Genomic DNA, 20,791 nt, shown 5'->3' with positions numbered 1-20,791 from the left:
AACTTCATTATAAAAAAGTTCTTCTTTGAATAGAGTGTATCCTTTGCAAAGCCAGAAAAATGGGCACACAAAACGAAAACAAGAGCAGAAACGGAAATATAAAGCAGGTACATCCAGAAGTTGAGAGGAATCCTGAAAAAGCTCATTTACATAGCTGAAAGATGCTTACCGAGTAAAAACGGAGTTTTTCCAAAAAGACAAGCGATGGATCTGACGCAAATTCCCAATTGTTTTCAATAAGTATAAAAATTTCATATTAAAGCTTTATTTATTATTTTCCTAAAGAACCTCAAATACAGTTGGATAGAGGGTGGGAACTAAAAATAATATAGCAACTATCAAATTGGTTATCCTCTGGACCTGGAAATTATCGAAAACAATTTTTTTTAAAAAGGAACAAAAAAACAATGAACTAATGACGCAGCTTGAAAATTGTTATTATTGAACAGTGATAATATTCGCAAAAAACTCAAACTACACGCAGAACTGGTCAAGAGGCTATAACTAATGTTGATCTCAGATGTCCTTAAATTATGTCAAAGGATGCCAGCACAAAAAAGTGAGCACGGTAAATTCCTCTCGCATACTTCTGCAGAAAATAGGGCATAAACTAATTTCCAATTGGAATCCATTTTTCTCGATCCGATCCGAAAAATAGTAATTTTCAGAAACGGGAAAATGGTCAAAATGGAGCACCGAAGTGGGCCAAAACAGGTGCACAAAAATTGTTAAAGTTGACGGAAAATGGCACTTAAGGGCCGAGCCTTCATGTCCCAATAAACTTTTTGAAGTGTAATTCTGTGAGTTCTGTCCTTGCAGCAAATTATTTGAGATTATTGGATTTAAAATGATGATACGCAAAGTAGTCTGGATTGCCCTCAAAACGTTACAAAGGCTGCCCCGAAGTTCTCCATTCTTCTGATTTCTGGGAACAAAAGTAGAATACATTGAGACATACGAAAAAAACAAAGTCTCCCCATTACAATCTATAATTTTGCCAATTTGAGCAAGAAAACTAAACGCACAATTAGTTAAGTGCGACAACGAAATTAAAAATCAAGTCTAAATTTAGTCATTGGTGTGTCCTGTCCGTAAACTAACTTTCTATTATTACAATCGACGGCGATAAACAAAAATAAAACGTCATTTCTGAATCAATTAAGTCTTCTTCTCAATTTTTTGCTCTCCTGTCTTTTATAATGGTACGGGGACAATGTAACTAATAAAAACACGCCATAGCACCAAATCCCAATATATTGATGAGCCAAAAATGCCAACGCTATAATACCCTTAAGTTGAATAAATTGCCATTATCCTTTCAATAATATGACAAAGTACAAAAAATGTTCTGTTGATAATTCAAAACAGTTTAATTAAACAGGATGCAAAATTAAAGTTTTAACTGAGTGTTAAAAAATATCAAAATATCTTTCCATTCATTAAAATTGAACCACTGTTGACCCAAAATTCGGGCAATAACACTTAATTTACCTCACATGGAACCAATCAACTCCTTGATGGTCATGATTTCCAAAAAGACACAATAACGACTTCCCGGAAAAGTGTACAAAAACAAATTCTCGAAAAACTAAAGATGACAAAAAGGAAATATTCCAGCCTCAGTCAAGAATACGATAATTCTCAGGCGTTTTGCGAAATGACTCCGATATCGTAACACAGCTGCCTTTGCAAATCATATCGGCACAAAATTGGAAGCTGAAACGCAAAAAAGCACATGACTACTAAAAAAGAGATTCACCATTATCTGATGAAAATTTTGAAATAAAACTCAAAACCCGGCAATGGAAAAACGCTCGTTTTCGTCAATCAGAAGAAATAAAATTACTGAAAATCAACAATGCAAAAACGGGTTTGATAAAAAGACTGTTGAAAATATCATCAAAAAAATTATAGAATCTGTTTAGGTTTCAGATTCAAATATGAGGAGTTTATCCAGCTGGCTTGCAAGAACTAACATTGTGTAGAGAAAACATGAAGAAAAGCTATTTTTTCAAGTTGATAATTTATCGCGGCATATGGAATTTGAACTCCAGCATCGACATCTTTTTCCTTCGCAGAAGCATCTTTCACAATTGGTAATACTGTCGCCAGCTTCAATAGAGGTTATTTGTAGACTCCAGTTTGTATTGGATTTTTCGAATAACCCTGCCAATACCATCAGAAATATTTCTAACTCAAGCGAAGTTTTGCTGCTCCCGGTTGTCGCTGTCTTCGGCCATCGAATCAAGATCAACTTCCTAAGCTTTTGCTAACTGTCTGTCCTCCTAATTCATGATTTCTGAAAGTCGCAAGTCCTATATGATTTTCGGTGGAAATTTGATTATGGTTGCATTTGTGAAAAAAGCTTTAGATTATCATTGAACTGTCCAGCTAATGTTTGTTATGGTATTTCTTATTAAGCTACTGTTGCCAAAAAAGAAATGGTTTTCGTGACTGATCTCAAAATTTTGAGCGTTAGACTGTGCCGTAAGTGGTCCTGCATTCAAAATTGCTCAACAAGCATATCGCTGTAAAAAGACCATCACTTGTAATGGAACGACTCTCATCTCAGCATCATTCCGTTCGTGCAAATTCTAACCAAACGTTTACAAAATACTGTATAGCCAGGAGATGCGAGTTGTTTGCTCTTCAATCTCATCCTTTGTGCAAACCATTGTACTCAATCATCGTCGATTGATTCTGCTACATACTCTGCGAACTCTCTCTTTGGTCTGCTACAAGAGAATTTTTCTAGTGTCATTAATTTTTTATTTTTGTTCTCGCCTTCGAGCTTTAAACCACATCAATCAATTTAGAAATGAGTCGTTGTTAAAGGCCTGTAATACCTCTATTGGCTCTGCCCGTAAAGTATTACAGTAAAACATTCGAACGAAGAATAGCGTCCCTTTTCAGTGGCTAATTTTTTTAATTAATTGGCCAAACTAATCTGTTTCAATATTTGAGGCAGCTGCTGAAACAAAAAATATTTTTTGTTGTGCTTCATATGCAAGAAAGATTTAATGAGGTACGATTTCCGCATTAAGAATACTTGATGTTTGGTGTGAACATTGAATTAAGTCTTGCTTGCTCTGCACATTTTCATTAGAATGAAAAAGATGATGTAGAGTTGTTCAGTTCGAGTGGTTCGACAAACTGTGCATTCTGCAATGGCCAAAAATTGTCTTTCGTTGCAGTCAATTTTTCTTCAAGGCCCATTTTTTGTTGCAGCTTAAATTAGTTTAACGCTTGTTGCCAATATGCCCATGTAATCGCTAGTCAGTATCAACAATTCAAAATTATTCCCACTGAACGGCCCAGTTTTGTTCATCGGCGATTGTTATTAGTATTGACGATGTCGACATCTCTTTGTGTGATGCAACAAAAAAAATAAAGACCCATAGTGTTAGTTTATTGGTACCTTAATAAGGCCGGCATAGTGAGCCACTAATTTCCTTTTTTGTTGCTCGCTATCATTGGCTTTGCTGTCTACTCGATTCGTCATATCACTCGAATCTTTTCACTGTGAAACGTCAGTTCGTTTCAGAATCTTGTCCACTTTGTTTGCTACAAACTCGTGATCTTTGCGGTGAGCACTATTTATCGCTTGTATTAAATTATTTGGGTTCATCCAAAATCTGCATTGGTAAATTTTTCACTTGTGTCCACTGACATTTTGTTTTTTTGAACCTGACTTTGAACATAAGATGACAGCTAAAACCGACTGAGTGCTGGGAAGGCTTCTTTGCTATAAGTGGGATTGCAGCCACCTTGTTCAGTAAGCTGTACAAATTCTGACCAGATATTGCATTTTTACATTTCAATTTTGTAACTGTATATGCACCTTGAAAAAAACGCTGCATTCAAATTTCAGTAGCTAATTTTTCAGCCAGAGTTTAACGATATGGAATTGGAACGAATTTGCCTTCGATTATGCAAAACGAGATCTCTTCAAGCATAACGATTCCATCTAGTTGAGAAAATTCTAGAAAAAAAACAATAAGCCAAGGGAAGACTGCTTCTCTGTAAAGAAAATATATTGGCTGACAAAAGAGTGTGTGTTTTTGCCCTATTTGCGATATTACTCACCACTTGGAGTTACAGAATAAAGACACATAAACAAACCAAGACACATAAACAAACCTATTTTGTGTAACTATCGAAACGGGACCCAATAACCAATGCCTAATTTCTCAAGAATAATTTATTAATCCAAGGCGCATTCACAAATTATTTGCTACTCACGAATATTTATCAAGAAACGGTAACATTTTGTTTTGTCGAATTATTTTGCAAGAGGATTATGTTTTAGAAAGTGAGCCGTTGTCTGTGGCAGTTGTTGTTGTTGAGTAATTGCAAGTACTCAACAATAACAAGTGCCGCAGACAACGGCTTACTTTCTATAACTCATAAACATCTTGCAAAAAAATTTTGACAATGTTGTTGTATTGTATCATTTGTAATGTGACCTTTCTATCGTTTGTGTATTTATTATGGCAACAAAAAGTGGATAAAAAGAACGAAAATTGGAAAATAGTTGTCTTCTCCTCAATCTGATATTCCTTACGGAAGCTACAAAAAACTATTGATTTTTTTCAAATGTTTAGATTACTAACCCATGACAATTGTGATTCAAAAACACTGTTGAAAATTAAAAACAGAAAAGTAAACTGAAATGTCTCCGTGCACAATTTATAAGCAGAGAACTGCGAGAACCAGGATGAAGTCTCCGAACCAGACAGGTGTTGGCCAGACCGATTTGGGTCACAGACAGTGGGGCTCAGGACTGACCATATCTATAGTTAGGTACTGGACAGACTGAACAGACTATGGCCACCCTCTGCCAGCCCAGACAAACTTTGGCCACAATGTGACCAACTGATCAGACTTTGTCCAGAGCATTGGACTGACAAACAGACCATTGTTCATACCGTTGTCCAGATTACTGGCCCATCAAACAGACCCTAGGCCAGACCGCTGTCCAGCCAGACCATTGATCACACTGTACAGAATTTGTCCAGAACATTGGCCAGAACGAACATATCCTAGGCCAGACCATTGGCCATACTCAGCAACCAACAACAATATCATCAACCTCAGAGCAACTGAACAACAGCAAACATGAAATATCGGATACCTTTCAAACAAACAACCGGATGCCAGCAATTCCAGTCAACGTGACAAATTCAACAGCTTTTGTTTTGATATACTAGCTGAGTCATAAAGCCTGAGCAACGAGCGGAATGAAGTAACTTCAATGGGATGGGGACACACAAATATTCCTTCAATCATCAGTACAAAAACAAAAATTGTCAACAACGTTTCCACAGTCAGCTCCCTTCTACGCATCACATGTTGAAACTCATTCAAAGATAGAGCTTCAGAAATTCAACGATGACTCGAGTAAATGGGCAGATCGGTAGAGCTGTTTCAGCTTCATGACTGAAGACACTCATCTCAGTGATTGACAGAAGATCGCCTATCTGCAGGGACTTGTGACTGGAAGTCAAAACAGCATATGAGGAATTTACCTGCAATCAACACTTTTGCAGAAACGTAGAAAGTTAGTTGAAACAGCGATTTGGGAACTCAAATGTCATCATCAGCAACTTGTTGGAGAAACTCATCATCTGCAATCCACCAACAACATCACTTTCTTGGACAATTTTAATTTTCTCTACATTTATATACATCTTAATACGAGCGATGCAAAAACTTAAATCCGCAGCCAATCTGAACGGCTGGACAATCTTGAAGCACGCATATGACAAACTGCTTTACAACAAAGAGTTTAAATGGAGCCCGTTTGAATCGCGAAGACAAATTCAGCAGCCAACAATGGGAGACTTCAATCGATGACTTAAAAGAAAGCCGACGCACAAAAACTCTCACCGCATCAAAGACGGTGCGCATTTACCCTAACACAGCCGACGATAGGCAACAGCGAAAAAACTCCAATACAAACTCACCAGTTCATAAACAACAAAACTATACGAACAAGGAATAACAGCAGCAATATCAGCAGCAACAACAACAACTGCCAACACAATCAGCGAAGCAGTATATGAAAGCTTCGAAAAACAAGCGGAAGCAACAGCAACAACCAGTTTTTATCTTGTGTCTTCAATGACTGCAACCCACAGATATTTCATTGCCCAACTTGTAAGGCAAAGTCAAGAGATGAAAAACTGCTGACAGTTTATCATTTGAATCTTTGCAGAAACTGTTTCGGAAATAACAATCGAGCAAACAACTTTTCTTCAAGATCAAACTGCGGGAGCGCAACAGGCAATCAACAGAAACCCATTTGCAGTCATCAACAACTTGCTTTCTCCAATTCATCCTCAAACAGCCGAATAATCCTGCATCTGAGGTGTGCTTTTACAAGAGACAGATTTTTGGAGCCAAGCATTCGACTGCTTGTGCGAATTTCGCTTTGCAACAGGCAATCAAAGACGGCACAGCTGATCAACCAAATGCACTTGAGTCCAACCAATGGATATTCTAAATGGATGATAAAACCATTGGCCAGAACAAACATATCCTAGGTCAGACCATTGGCCAGACCCACTTATACGGGAAAAAATATAGACCAAATGAAGCACCTCTTTTCTGTCGCTTCTTAGTTTTCTCAACAAGAAACTTCGAAGTTTTTCGAGATCATTGAGTTGGGTTGTATGCCAGGAGGCAGCGCTAAAAGATTACAACAATGCAACATCAGGTCATAATTTTGATTTGCTAGAAGTAATGCAATGATGAGGTAATGGATTACTTTTTCACAGTAGCCAAAGTACTTATGAAGCAAAACTCAAGAAAATTTTAACTGTTACAGCGAACAACATTGAGCATAGGGTAGCCCTTGCTTCGGAAGTTACATCGTGCCAACGGAAGTATAATTCAAGAATCATTTTTGAAACACCATCAACACTAGCGTCAGTGAAAACAGCTGATTAGCTTGGTTCTCTTGCGCCTGGCCAAAGCACTACCAACATAACACATTCAAATTGAACTGAAGTTGGAACTCCGCAGAGTTTTTTTTGTGAACTCCCCCTAAAACAAAGCTCGATTGTTTGACTTTAGGGAAAAGGCAAGTGCAGATGCAAAGGCCACTAATTGATGGTACAGACCGAAGCCACCCACCGGACAACAAAGACCACAAACACATGCAACAGAGATAACAAAGTAACAAAACACAACCGACAACAAAGCCTATCCGAACAATGTAAACACCTGTTTTGAAGGCAAACATCAGGGTGATGGAGAAAAATTTTTCGGAGAACCGGAACCTGCGAACCCTGAGCGATCTGTTTGACAATGGAAAACTGAACGCTGGAAAAAATTGTTCATGAAAAAGCAGCTTAAACATTTTTCTCAGTTTGAGCAAACGTGTTACACGTTGCTTTCCCAGCTTGAAGAAAACAAACATGAAGAGTACATCAGAAAAATTACTGACACTTAAAACCACATCAAAACAACATTCAGCATGAAAACATGACATCAAGCTGCAACACAAAAGTCAACAATGAGCCTAGGGCGGCAACCAATTCGGTGGGGGAGAAATCAGCAACCAACAACAACATCATCAACCTCAGAGCAACTGGACAACAGCAAACAAGAAACAACGGATACCTTTCAAACGAACAACCGGATGCCATCAATTTTGTTTAACGTCACAAATTCAACAGATTTTGTTATGATACACTCGCTTAATAAAAAAAATCTGAGCTCAGAGATGAACGAAGTAACTCTAATGGGATGGGAGACACAAGATTATTCTGTCAATCATCAGTACGAAAACAGCAATTGTCAAGAACGTTTCCACAGTTAGCTCCATTCTACGCACCACATGTTGAAACTCATCCAAAGATGGAGCTTCAGAAATTCAACGGTGACTCGAGCAAATGGGCAGATTGATACAGCTGTTTCAGTTTCATGATTGAAGACACCCATCTCAGTGATATACAGAAGATCGCCTATCTGCAGGGATTTATGACTGGAAAAGCCAAAACAGCTTATGAGCAATTTACCTGCTCTCCACAATTTTGCAGAGACGAATTGAATTAGTTGAAAGAGCTGTTTGGGAACCCAGACGTCATCAGCAGCAACTTTCTTGAGGAATTCATTAGCTACAATCCACCAACATAATCACTTTCTCGGAAAATTTTATTTTCTCTACATTTCTTATCATCATAACAGTTGCCATGCAAAATTTTAAATTCGCAGCCGATCTGAACAGCTGGACAATCTTGAAGCATGCAACCGACAAACTATCTTACAACAGAGAGTTTAAATGGAGCCAGTGTGCATCGCGAAGACAAATTCAGCAGCCAACATTCGGAGACTTCATTCAATGACTTTAAGAAATAGCCGACGCGCATAAACGCTCACATCAAAGACAGTGCGGCATTAACCTTAACACAGCTGACCATAGACAACAAGCGAAAAAACTCTATTGCAACAACTGCCAACACAATCAGCGAAGCAGCATAGGATAGCTTCAAAAAACCAGAGGAAGCAACAGCAACAACCAATTTTTGTCATGTGTCTTCTATGACGGCAATCAACAGATATTTCATTGCCCAACTTGTAAGGCAAAGTTAAGAGATGAAAAACTGCTAAAAATTTATCAATTGAATCTTGGCAGAAACTGTTTGGGAAATAACCATCCAGCAAACAACTTTTCTTCAAGCTCAAACTCCGGGAAGCAACTTGGAATCAACGGAAACCCGTTTGCAGTCGGCAACAACGAAGATACAGAAGCGACAAAAGAAACGACTCTGGCAAAGAAAGCAACAAATTTGCCCTAAAACGTGCCGGTTGTTTTGCTTAATAGTGATAACGAAGTTCCGACATACGCCTTCATCAACTCAGCTTGACAATAGTAATCAGAGAAACCACTGATGAACTACAAACTCCTAAGAAGAAAGATCAAAATTATCACTTGGATAGAGCCAACGGAACAGACACAAACGTTTCAACCCGGAACAGATTTATATAGTGGAGAACATCACTTTGCCGAAGTTGCAGAAGCTATCGGAAAACAATGTCATGAAAAGTGACCAGCTCAAACATGCCTTATGCCAATTCTGAATATTCGTCAAGTAAGAGTATTGATTGAACAGCGCAACATTCAGGTCATCTCACCCATCAAAACGGATCAAAATGCCATCTACAGCACCAAGCGCAAGTCTTTTCAAACTTGGATGGACTTTTTCTGGATGTCATTTAGTGTCTGATGACAGCTAAACGCACCATTTGATGCATCATACTGCTTTTTTGCAGTAACTTCTTCGAACAAGATATATATCTCAACGAAGAAATTATTCTTTGAAGGAAAACAGATACAAAAAATTTAATTAAAAAAGCATCGACTGATCCAAAACCTTTAGTAGCCAACGGGATACGCAATACAACATGCTTGAGACAAACAGACGATAGATAAGAAACAAGGCTTTTATCTAATGACGACAACAGTTCATCAGACAACCAGTCACAAAACTTGGCAAATCTCAATCAAGTTGTCAACAGATTTGAGAACAAAACATTTGAGGCAAAAATCAACGTGGGGAAACAAAAATCCAAGCAGATCTGTAAAAATGTTATATATCGAGTGTACATTTCTATTAAAAAAAGATACAGGTAAGTACAAACCACACAAAAGCCTTGACAGCCCAAACAAGCCCAAACATGCCCAAGCAGCAGCCCGAAGGCAAAACAAGACTCAAGGACAAATCTTTTAGATATTTGCTAATATTTCGACAGGGAGCAGTTGTCAACCAGAAAAATATCGAGGCAACGTTTCTGAAAATTGGATTAAGACAACAGGACTGATGTTTTTACCAATTTATCCGCAAACAACCGAATAACCCAGCATCTGATATGTACTAAGACAAGAGACAAATCTACGGAGCAAGAGATTCGACAGTTTGTGCGAATTTCATTTCTCAACTGGCAGTCAAAGACGACACCACTCATCAACCAAATGCATTGGAGACCAATGGGTGGATATTTCAAACGGATGACATGGTTGCGTCTATCAGCGACGCTTCAACAGTTTTTAAAAAAGCAAAGGACGTCATAGAAAGTATGTCATCAAATAGATAAAATGAAACCAAAAAATTGTGCAGCAGTAGTGGTAAATTTGTCAACAGATGCAAGACTACCTGTACAAACCAATCGAAGAGCTCTTCTTTAGTGGCTTTCTTCGAAAGGTTTTCATTGAGGAGTTCCTGGAGTTCTTGTTTGTGGATGAAATGATGTTCAAAGCGGATAACGGAATGAACTCGGACAGGAAGACATGGAAAAAACGCAAATTATTGTCTTGTATATCAAATTTTTACAAGCCATTAGAAATTACATCTCCTTTCTCACAACCGAAACAAGATTCTATTACAAGAATTGTGGAAACATGGACGCAAGTGGGACGAAGCCATCAATGGAGACAAAGGACAGGCAATCAAAAGTTATTTACAAGAAACGGAACTATTAGATAAGGTAGAGGTAAAAACGTTGGTAGATGGTACAGCAATTGGGCTACAATAGATCTTCATGTTTTGTGCGACGAACAATAGGGAGCATTAGCGGCAGTAGCATACATCAGAGCAACCAGGATTGAAGAAACAACAAATCGTTTTCTGATGGGAAAACTATGGGTAGCGCCTCTACGTCAAACAACAATTCACTGAAAAGATTCGCTAGCGACATTTCATGCGGCAAGATTGAAGAAACAACGGAACATTAAATGGACTTGCAATTTAACAACATATTTCATTGGAGCAACTGCACGACGTCCTCAGACGTACAAAATGCTGAAGGGCTGACATAAAAGGGAAGATCAGGGAACCAGTGCTTTTACATAATCACAGATGATATATGAATCCTTTGGCTACAAGAACCACAGTTTCTGTTTTCTTTTAGCAACAACTGGACAACAAACGAACAGCAGCAAAAAACCGTTTCGTTTATTGAAACCGCAAATCAGTTGTTGACGAAATGACTCAAAGAACCAACACCCAACTAAATCAATGAAGAAAATTATTGATTTAGTTGACACTTTTAATGGATGCAAAGTAAATAATTGCTCAAACAGCAGAAAAACCAGCGCACCAGTTTCGGCAGCAACGAAGAGGCCCATAAATTTAGGCGACAGGAACAGGATTGTCCAATTATTTCTGGAATTGGAGCACAAACTAATTGGAATGTTAGAAGTGAACTCCAATTATAAATCAATCAGTCCAAATATTGGTAAGGTCATTGCAGGACAGTAACAAAGAAAAATGCAAACACATGCGAGAAAAATCCACAGCGACAATGCCTTATACTTCGGCAGTACAGCAAACACTTTAGCCGAAAGCAGCTTGAAAACAACAAAGAAAGAAAAGTACAGAGATTTGAAGAAGATTGCGTGGAAATTCAATGAACCAGGAGCACCACATTTTGTCTAGTGGGTCAACATAACAACGCCTCGCTCCAATTATCTCAACTGCAGACAAACAAAATCAATCAAAACTGACATACACGATTTTGAAAGCCTAAAACCAGTACATTTTTTGACTGGAATGACAATCGCTCTGCCATCAGATACTACAATTGCCAGCAACCAAAGAAGACAAACAAATCTCTGGAGCAACGTCAACAGCATCATGAACCAAATTTATACATGTCTTTCAAAAGAACATCTACAACCACCAAAACAACGACAAAAATGGCATTCAACTGTATACGGGATTGAAGCAGGTGATAGAGTATAGGTACTGGAAAATAACACAACAATAGGTTTTCGGTTAGTAGGCAGTGTACAGAAAGTAAATAAAGATGTTTTGGTAAAGTCTTGACTGGTAAAACATCAAGTGGGAGTTTGTCAATTCAGCATTGAAATTTAGTTTGATCAACGACAAACTACCATGGAGCTATCATAATTAAGTGCGGAACTTTAAAATAGAGAAAATTTAGAACAATTACTTAATATCAGGTTAATGACCAGGAATAAGATTCTTTACGTAAGAGTAAGATACTTAAGTAGTAAGATACTTAAGTAAGAAACTTATTTTTTCATTGTCTTTTTTAGCAAACTGTCAATTGAATATACCTAGTATCGTTAAAGTACATGCAGAGATTTCAATAAATAAACCACAATCATATGCAAAATAACAAGTGTAATCAAAGATTAGGTAATAAATTCACTTTAAAACAATTTGTGGATAGAGAATAGGTAAGTGTTGAAAGTCAAATGCATAATCACACTTTTCTGAAACACAGAAAATAGTAGAAACCACAGGATCAGCTAAATTTAATTGGTGGATAAACTTGAACTCCTAGGAAAACCAAACTCTAGGGGTACGGATGTCCTAAAATATATGTTGTATTTCAATAAACTCTGTTCCAGGGACAAATGTACTTAGCAATTACAAGTCATTTTTCAATTTAGGTAAAGTAAGGGCAACTTTGAAAAATCAGTTTGTCAACTAGCAGCTTACAAAGAGCAGGGAACTAGCGGCAACAATCTTTAAAAATCCTTCAGTATTTGCATGTGCTAATCCGCCTACACAGGGGGCAATTCAGAAAAATACAGCAGTACACAGTCAAACACAATGGCACAAAACCATGACAACTTTGAAGCATACAATTGTAAAAAAAACAATAAACGTTGATAGCCAGCATACAGAAAGAATCTACTGACAACACAAAAAACACAAAATGGGAAATTTTTATGACATTTGAATACACTTCATTAGAGGTAACACCTTTCCTCAGCAGAAACAAGAGCTTATTTCAACACAGTCAACAGATTTTTCAACAGAAGATGTCAACAAAGTCAAATATAATTGAAAAAATGGACGAATCTCCAGTTTTAAATATCGGTTTCCATTTAAGACTTAATTCATTAAAACATGTTTAAAGGAATCAACAGCAGCTGAAACAGAATTTGCCGTTTCTACTGCAGGAATGCATATCTTTTCTGTTTTGCCCCAGTGTCTTTTATGCGCCTCAGTTATAAATTATATGTTACTATATAGCGTCTTTGTATTTAAAAAAATAGCACGTGTGCCTGGGGGGCGAAAAAAATATTAGCTCACTGAGGTGGGGGCCAAAACAGAATAAATCCGGAAAAGCAACAACAGATTACACGACAACCATACGAAGGTGACCAATGCTTACAGACCACAGAGAGCTTGACTTCATCCGTTCTAATTTTTATATACCAAAAAGGGGACGGAGTGAGGCAGGAGGCAAGCGCTAAAAAGATTGCAAAAATGATTTGTGAAGCAAATCGAACGAAAGATTTAACTGTTGCTAACAAACAACAGTGCGCATAGGGTAGCCCAAACATCTCGCGCCAAGGCAAAAATAACTCAAAGATCTTTTTTGAAACACCACCAACAATGCCGTCAGTCAAGTCCATCGGTTAGCTTGGTTCTCTGACGTCTGGCCACAGCGCTACCAACAACACACATTCAATATTAATTGAAAGCCGAACACCGCGCAGGTCTCACCGGACCTCCGGCCGAAGTGTGTCCGCGACTTGAATAGGATCGCGGACGTCATCATATGGAATGTATTAACAAATACATCTGCAATATCAAAAAAACAGGTAAAAGTTGCGAGCATCTGTTGATATCCTTTTCAGGAAAAGATAAAAAAATAGTTCATTCTAATGTGTATATCAGCATGAAAAGCGCTTAAAGTAAGCTTCAAAATTATGAAAATGTCCACAAGACACATTTTTAAACACATGCAGGAGCTAATTGGACAGCAAATTTCCCAAAAATTGAAAAAAAATTAGATAAAAATTGCTTTTAATAACAATGCGCCAAATTTTAGCACTCAATTGACAATGCAAATTAGTGCACGTATTAAAGCTCAAAAGAGAAATATTTTTGCCAGTCTTTGAACAATTGTTTGCATCGGCGGAAGCTACTAACAAGACAAACTAACAAGGCGGCTCGTAAATGTATGTTCGCACATGATGTGCCGACCCGCGTTCATCCACATTTTTGACTTAATTGTCCACCGAATGTTGAAATAACAAAAACAGATGTTTGCATTTGGAACAATCGTTACACAAGCTATCTACTAATTGAAAAACATAATGCTGAGTCTTATTACAGCGCCAGTGAGATCTGACCATACAGAGACTACGAGACAAAAAAAAGCGAAAACAAAAACTTCAAGGCAAAAACTTAATATCCAAATTTAAAAGCACCGTCAAAAAGCACCGAGTAACAACGTCAAATTGCAGTCAGACAAAACCTTAACAACTCAAAATTATTTTGTCCTAAATATACAGTGGACGGAAAGTTTTCTTAATGAGACTATGTTACGACCAATGAGGCGAAATTCAAGAACTAATCAATATTTTTCAAAACCCAGAATTTTCAAAAGTCTTAAAAATCATTAGCTTTTAAATAAATAATTCATGATAAATTACTAAAAAATTAATACAAAACCAAAAGACCTTGTCTTTGGGCAGTTTAAGCCTTAGAAACGAACTAAAGAAAAACTTAAACTATTAGAAACGATTTGCGAAAACACAAATTATTGCTACCATTAAAATCATTAGCTATAATCTGAATATTATGTATTTTTATTTCAATTCTTATTTCTACTAATTCAGCTGCAGGATTTATACTCAGATATTAGACAAGTTTTTTGAACCATATTTGTAAACCATTAGGATCTGTTACTACGCAATTGTTCTGAAAGAATGGAAAAAAGAAGCGCAAAAAATGACCACACAAAAAACTTTTATAAAAACGTACATTGTCCAACAAAGCATCGGTGAAAAAAATATCAGTAGATATGTTATTTCTTGGAATACAAGAAATTGGATGTGACCTCTCATTGAAGAGAATAAGTTACAATTTGACGAAAAGAACAGCAAAAACTGAAAAAATTGAAAAATGTTTGAAAAGGTATATCATAAATTTTAAGACCAAAGGCTATAAAGTGACCAACTGATTCGGTTAAAATCGTTAGTTCAATCCTCAATCACAAGCCTAAGAGACTTGTTGGCAATTTACGGCTACCTAAAGAACAAAAACTGGCAAAAACATCAATTTCAAGAAAAAAAATTGAGCGAGAAAAGTGTCAAAGGCATTAAAAATTGATTTTTTCACCAAAACTTTTCTATGTTCAATTAATTTTTTAACAGCGATGGAAATTGTGTTTTTTATCAATATAGTTTCGAAAAATCAAATATGAACGAATACGTTAGAACCACGAAACTTTTGAGAAAGCTCGTAGTATCAACGCAATTAATTCTATTGACTTTCAACGGAATCTACTATGTACGCTAAATTATGCCTCCATGGGACAAAACGTTTATTGGCTATTCATATTTGATCGAAAACGCTTCACAACAAGCTATTGAAGATGAAAAGAACAACAAAGACAAGCATCAACCAAAAATTGAGCAGAAAAGTGCCAAAAGAAGGTGTCGAAGGAGTTTACATCATAAGTTCTTCTTTGAAAACTTTATATATGATCCGTTGAACGCCTTCACTATATTGATGGGAAGTATCAGTATTAGGATAGTCTGATAAGATTTCAATAGGATCGAAAAATAAAAAAATACCCGAAATTTTTTTTAAAAAAGTTGGAAACTAGTGGCATTGAAGTTTTAAAACTAATAGGTAGAGGATAAAACCGCTGATCAGATTATTTTTAAATGCATTAGAAATTAAAAAAAGATCCTGTAAGTACCTAGATTGACTAACAGTCCACGAAAAAAAGTTTAGGATCGGTTAATGTTGAACAAATTTTCGAAAAACTTTTTTTAAAGCCTTAACAGCCATTAAAATCAAAAGCTTTCAACTCAGGCCAATAACTACGCTCTGAAGTGACAGAATGGCAGGAAGAGATGTTCGTCTTCCTCGATTGATTATTAGGAGATCACAATTGACCATGAAACTGTGTAAACAACAACAACATGAAAACATGCGAAAACCAAAGTTCAGTAGAAAAGTGCGAGAAGAAAATTTCGAAGCCATTCAAACCATTAGCTTTTCTCTGAAGATTTTATCTGTGATCCACTGAATGTCTTTTCCTAGCCAATGCAATTAAAAAAACATTTGAATATTATGTATAATATTTGGATAAGGTGATAAGAGTTCAAAAGTAACTAATAATACAAAAATATACAAAAAATTATTTTTAATTTTGAAGTCTTGTGTTATTGAATTCATTTAATCAAAAATTAGAAGATAAAACCGCCCAATCGAAATTTATTTTAGATTCAGTATTCAGTAGAAAGCCAACGCGTTCTGTCAACACTGAGAGGGACTAACACTTCACGAAAATTTTAAGATTGGTCAATAATCAAAAAAAAATTCGAGAATTTTTTTTAAATACTTAACAGCCACTAAATTCAATAAACGAAAGTCAATAAATACGCCCAAATATGCTTCAATAAATTTATGGGGATGTTTGTCATCCATTGGGGATCAATCAGACGTCACAACAAGCCTTTGACTATGAAAACAACAACAAAATCAGGCAAAAACCAAAAATTCAGTAGAGAAGTGCGAGAAGAAAAGGTCGAAGCCTTTTGAAAGCAAGCTTTTCATTGAAAAATGTATCTGTGATTCAATGAACGTCTTCTTGAAGCCAATAGAAGCTGCCAATAGGATAAAGTGCTAAGATTTCAAAAGTAACCAATAGTACGGAAATATTCAAAAATAATTTAAAACTCTTTGAAATCTTGTGTCATTAAAGTCATATTACTGAAAGTTAGAAGATAAAACCACCAGTTAGACAAAATTTGGTTACAGTAGTACAGAAGAGTGTGCTGTCATCTCAGAAACTGAATTACAGTTCCCGATAATAAGTTTTTAATTGGTTAACGTTCGAAAAACTTCTCGAAAAATTTTTTAACAGCCGTCGAAAGTCTTAACAGCCATTAGGTGTCCACTCAAAGCACAAGATATATTCACTTAAATCTCATCACGGAACAAATTTCACTGTTAGTTAGTAATGAGTCCATGCCATTAGACTCCAAAAAATTAGTAAAACCTCAAAAAGAAACTCAAAATTTCATTTAAAAATAAGAAAACTCAGATTCGAATTTAAAAAAAAACATGAGCAATTCCTTGAAAACAATTTTTTTGTTCATTGGGCTTCAGTTGACTGTAGGTGACTTAAAAAAGCAAAAAAAGTAAAAAATTTTATAAAAAAGAGCTCTCAAATAGATTTCGATCTGTTTTTGATATCGAAGCTCCCTATGAGACCAGAACCAGTCTTTTTTATCGCCTTTAGTCTATTAGTAACAAGAAATTGGTTCATTTTTTGGCAAGAAATTTAAGTTTGAAATACTTTTTTTACAGAAAATATCTTAATTTGAAGAAAAATCACAATAAATGTGAAGAAATATTCCGTGTTCACACAAAACTTCAATCCTCGATAACTCCTCGAAAAAAACGAAAATCAAAAAAATCTTTTTAATTTTGAATTCTACGCTGGACCAGCTTTTAAATAATACCACTCACTTTTCTCTGCGATGAAAATATCGTTCGGCCAAACTGGACTGAACAAAATAAAAACTCATTTGAGTATATAGTTCCTCCCCCCCCCCCCCCCCCCACAAGTGGGGTCGAAGCAACTATAAATTAGCTGCTGGTTAGCTGTGCATCTGATTTCTATGCAGTGAGAGAAAAATTGAAAGCCCAAAACTAAACTATAAAAACAGAACACTTTAAAAAGCGTACGCAACTTTCAAAAAAAATATTTAAAAATATCAAAATAAGCTATAGAACTACAGATGGGCATGGAAGTCATTGAAGGACATATTTATAAGTCAGATCATCATTTTGCACGCTAATGAAATTTATAAATTCTCGCGTTACTATTTCAATATCGACCTTACACATCTCAAACCAGCTATTAAACAAAAAGACATTAAAAGGAGAGAATGCCAATACAGTCTAAGTTTTGTTTTCAGTAAATTTGCAGTCCGGCGATTGGGGAACTCAAAAACGCTCGATTTTCTCAATTTTGTTATTACAACCGCAGCTAAATTTAAACAAAAGTATAATTTACCTTTTAAGCAGATGAACGATCAAACTACAAAAGTGCACAACAAACAATTTTACAAATTTAAATGTGTTGTTGGTTGTCTAGTATATTCGTTGTTCAATTTTACCAATAAATCTGAGAAATGGAGAACTTCATTAGATATGGCGACAGAGTAAATATAACATACCGAATACTGAAACTAACAAACCATGCAGTTCTTTTTATTTAAATTACGTACTGCAACAGCAAATACCATCAAGTAAAGCTTAAATATTGCTTTCTCTGTTACATTCGTTTAAATTATCTGCAAATATTCAAAAAAGTGGAACTCGTTTACCATAAAATAGTAAGTTACAGACAAAAACTTAAATTTATCATAGCTCTATATAAAGATATATATATATATATATATATATATATATATATATATATATATATATATATGGTTATATATATATATATATATATATATTTATATATATATGTATATATTTAAGTATATGTATAGATATATATATATATATATATATATATATATATATATATATATATATATATATTTTGTGATAAAACTAATTGTTGTGATAAACTAATTGTTCTGCCTAATTGTTGTGATAAACTTATTAAATAGGTCTGGATCAAATTTACACACTGGGTGTTTTCAGATCAAATTGAGCTAGGGACTTGAACAAAATATATCCGCCGGTGCAAGCATTGGTTCCACAGGATTATATTTCAAAGACCCTTCGTTCCTAGATTGACGGGCACTTTTCGTTGCTGTAAATAAAATCATTTGTTAAGCTTGCCTTCGGCGCCAGTATTGGTTCCATAGACACTTTTCCATCTACTTAAGCCGTCGGTGCCAGCATTGTTTCGATAGGCTCCTAAACTTTTGTTTTTCATTCTTCATCACACTTCCTCTTTTCATTGTCGTCGGTGCCAGAATTGGTTTCCATAGAGACTAATATTTTTTGTACTACGGACACTTCGAAACTTCTCTACCACAAAATCTACCAGCAGTGAAGTTATTGACGTTTGTGTATCAATTTCATCTGAGAAATGTCCAGTGCAGACAAAAGTATTAGTACCAGCTGGTTTCGATGTAACTCAAAGTTTCACCTGGGTCTCTGCGGCAAATTTTCAGAAGCAGCAGCCGAAAACCTACGCATCTGCAGTTGAGCATACATTAAAAATGAGCAGTCAACCCGAGCTGCGCTGTTCTCAGAAATTGCCGAAGAACAAACTCGGAAAGAATCGAAAAAGTTTAATCTTTTTATCAAAGGAACGAAGCCTTCTGATTTAAGCACTGATCAGGCAATTGTGCAAGACTTGGCTAAAACTTTAAGTGTTCCTGTAAGTTCTATTAAGGTTTCAACCAAAGGAATTGGAAGGACTCAAGAGCATACAGGACATCAGTTTCTTCTGGTTAAATTCAAAGACGTCATTAAGAAAAAAGAATTCCTTCAAAACCCTGAAAAATTGCTTAATGATCAAAAGTTTGAAAACGTTTATATCTCCCCCGATTTGACTTCCTCTGAAAGAACGCAGCAATATGACCTTCGTGTTTAAAAAGAGAGTTGCAAATCTGGGGCTGTTTTCAGGATTAAACATGGCCGAGTTTATGAAGAAAATTAACTAGCTGATAATTGATGCCCTTAATCGTTTTTTTTATCTTACTACTTAATATTCAGAGTATGCTGTCCTTTGAAAAGCGTTTATCGGTTACTAACTATCTTCTGCTCAACAAAGGGCCTATTGTTTGTCTCACTGAAACATGGCTTAATGAATCATTTCCTGAAAACACAGTTTTTTTTTGGAGCGTTATACTCTGTAATTGCTCGGTCAAACCGAGCTGCTGGGCAGCATGGTGGACTTCTAATTGCATTAGAAAACGATTTTTTGGCTCCTGAAAATGTTTTATTTCATTCAAACTCTTCTTTTTACAGCTGCGTTCTTCTAAGACTGCCAACTTTTATCCTATGCATTGTGCTAGTTTATTTGCCACCTCGGAATTCAGTTTATTTTGTTAGCCTATACGAAGTTGAAGCAATGCTCAGAGCTTAATCAAGTAAATTGAAAACGTTTTTGGATAGATTTGATTTTTCCACTTGGATAGATCTGCAGTGGGTTCTCTTGCGTGACTTTAATTTCACTGATGTATGTTGGGATACTGTTTTGTCTCGTCACTCAGATTAACAATTATTACTTGATTTTACTTCTGACGAACTTTTGTTTACTCAAATTATTGACTCACCCACGCAAAAAAATGGCAATATTTTTTATCTGATTTTCTGTTCTACCAGACTTGTGGGACTTAGAGATAAAATCTCCAGTAATATCTGACCATTACGCCATTATTCTCAAATCAGAAATTGAGTATGTTTCTAAGAACAGTGGCTGTTGTTTTTTCTTCGAGCTCGTTCGACCCAGAATTATTGAGGAAATTTTTACCACTGACACGCAATTTTGCTTGCAAAAAGTTACAAAATATTGGCCGACTTTATTCCTGAACGATACCGTTTGCTAGATTTCGCAATAGAGAAGTGTGTTTCAAAGAAACGTAGAAAACAAAGAGAAGTTCCTTTTTATTATTCATCAACCACAATGCGTTGTTTGAAAAAACTATCAACAGCACGATAGCAGCATAATTTTCCCAAAATGCATGATCTCGAAAAGGAGTCAGCAAATTGGACCGAAATAGACAAGCAATTTTTACTGGCAAAAACATGCAACTTTTCAACAAATGAGGTTTTTGCACTCCTGAGGAAACTCAATGACCGAAATT

The 20,791-nt window shown here is 36.0% G+C and overlaps 1 protein-coding gene across 2 annotated transcripts in view; it reads right to left on the bottom strand.

Moving 5' to 3' along the window:
- LOC142356096 (uncharacterized) overlaps positions 1–18,181 on the bottom strand; it is a 28,425-nt gene extending 10,244 nt beyond the window's left edge. For both annotated transcript variants that reach the window (XM_075408065.1, XM_075408064.1), the window contains exon 1: positions 18,031–18,181. The gene's annotated coding sequence lies outside the window, so the exon portion shown is untranslated. The remainder of the gene's footprint in view (positions 1–18,030) is intronic.
- Between the last annotated feature and the right edge of the window lie 2,610 nt (positions 18,182–20,791).

The sequence above is a fragment of the Convolutriloba macropyga genome, unplaced genomic scaffold (assembly GCF_964194025.1).
Source record: "Convolutriloba macropyga unplaced genomic scaffold, txConMacr16.3 SCAFFOLD_1892, whole genome shotgun sequence".
NCBI classification, from domain to species: Eukaryota; Metazoa; Xenacoelomorpha; order Acoela; family Convolutidae; genus Convolutriloba; species Convolutriloba macropyga.
Note: the sequence above shows the minus strand (reverse complement) of the source record. Positions and strands in the feature narration are given on the sequence as shown.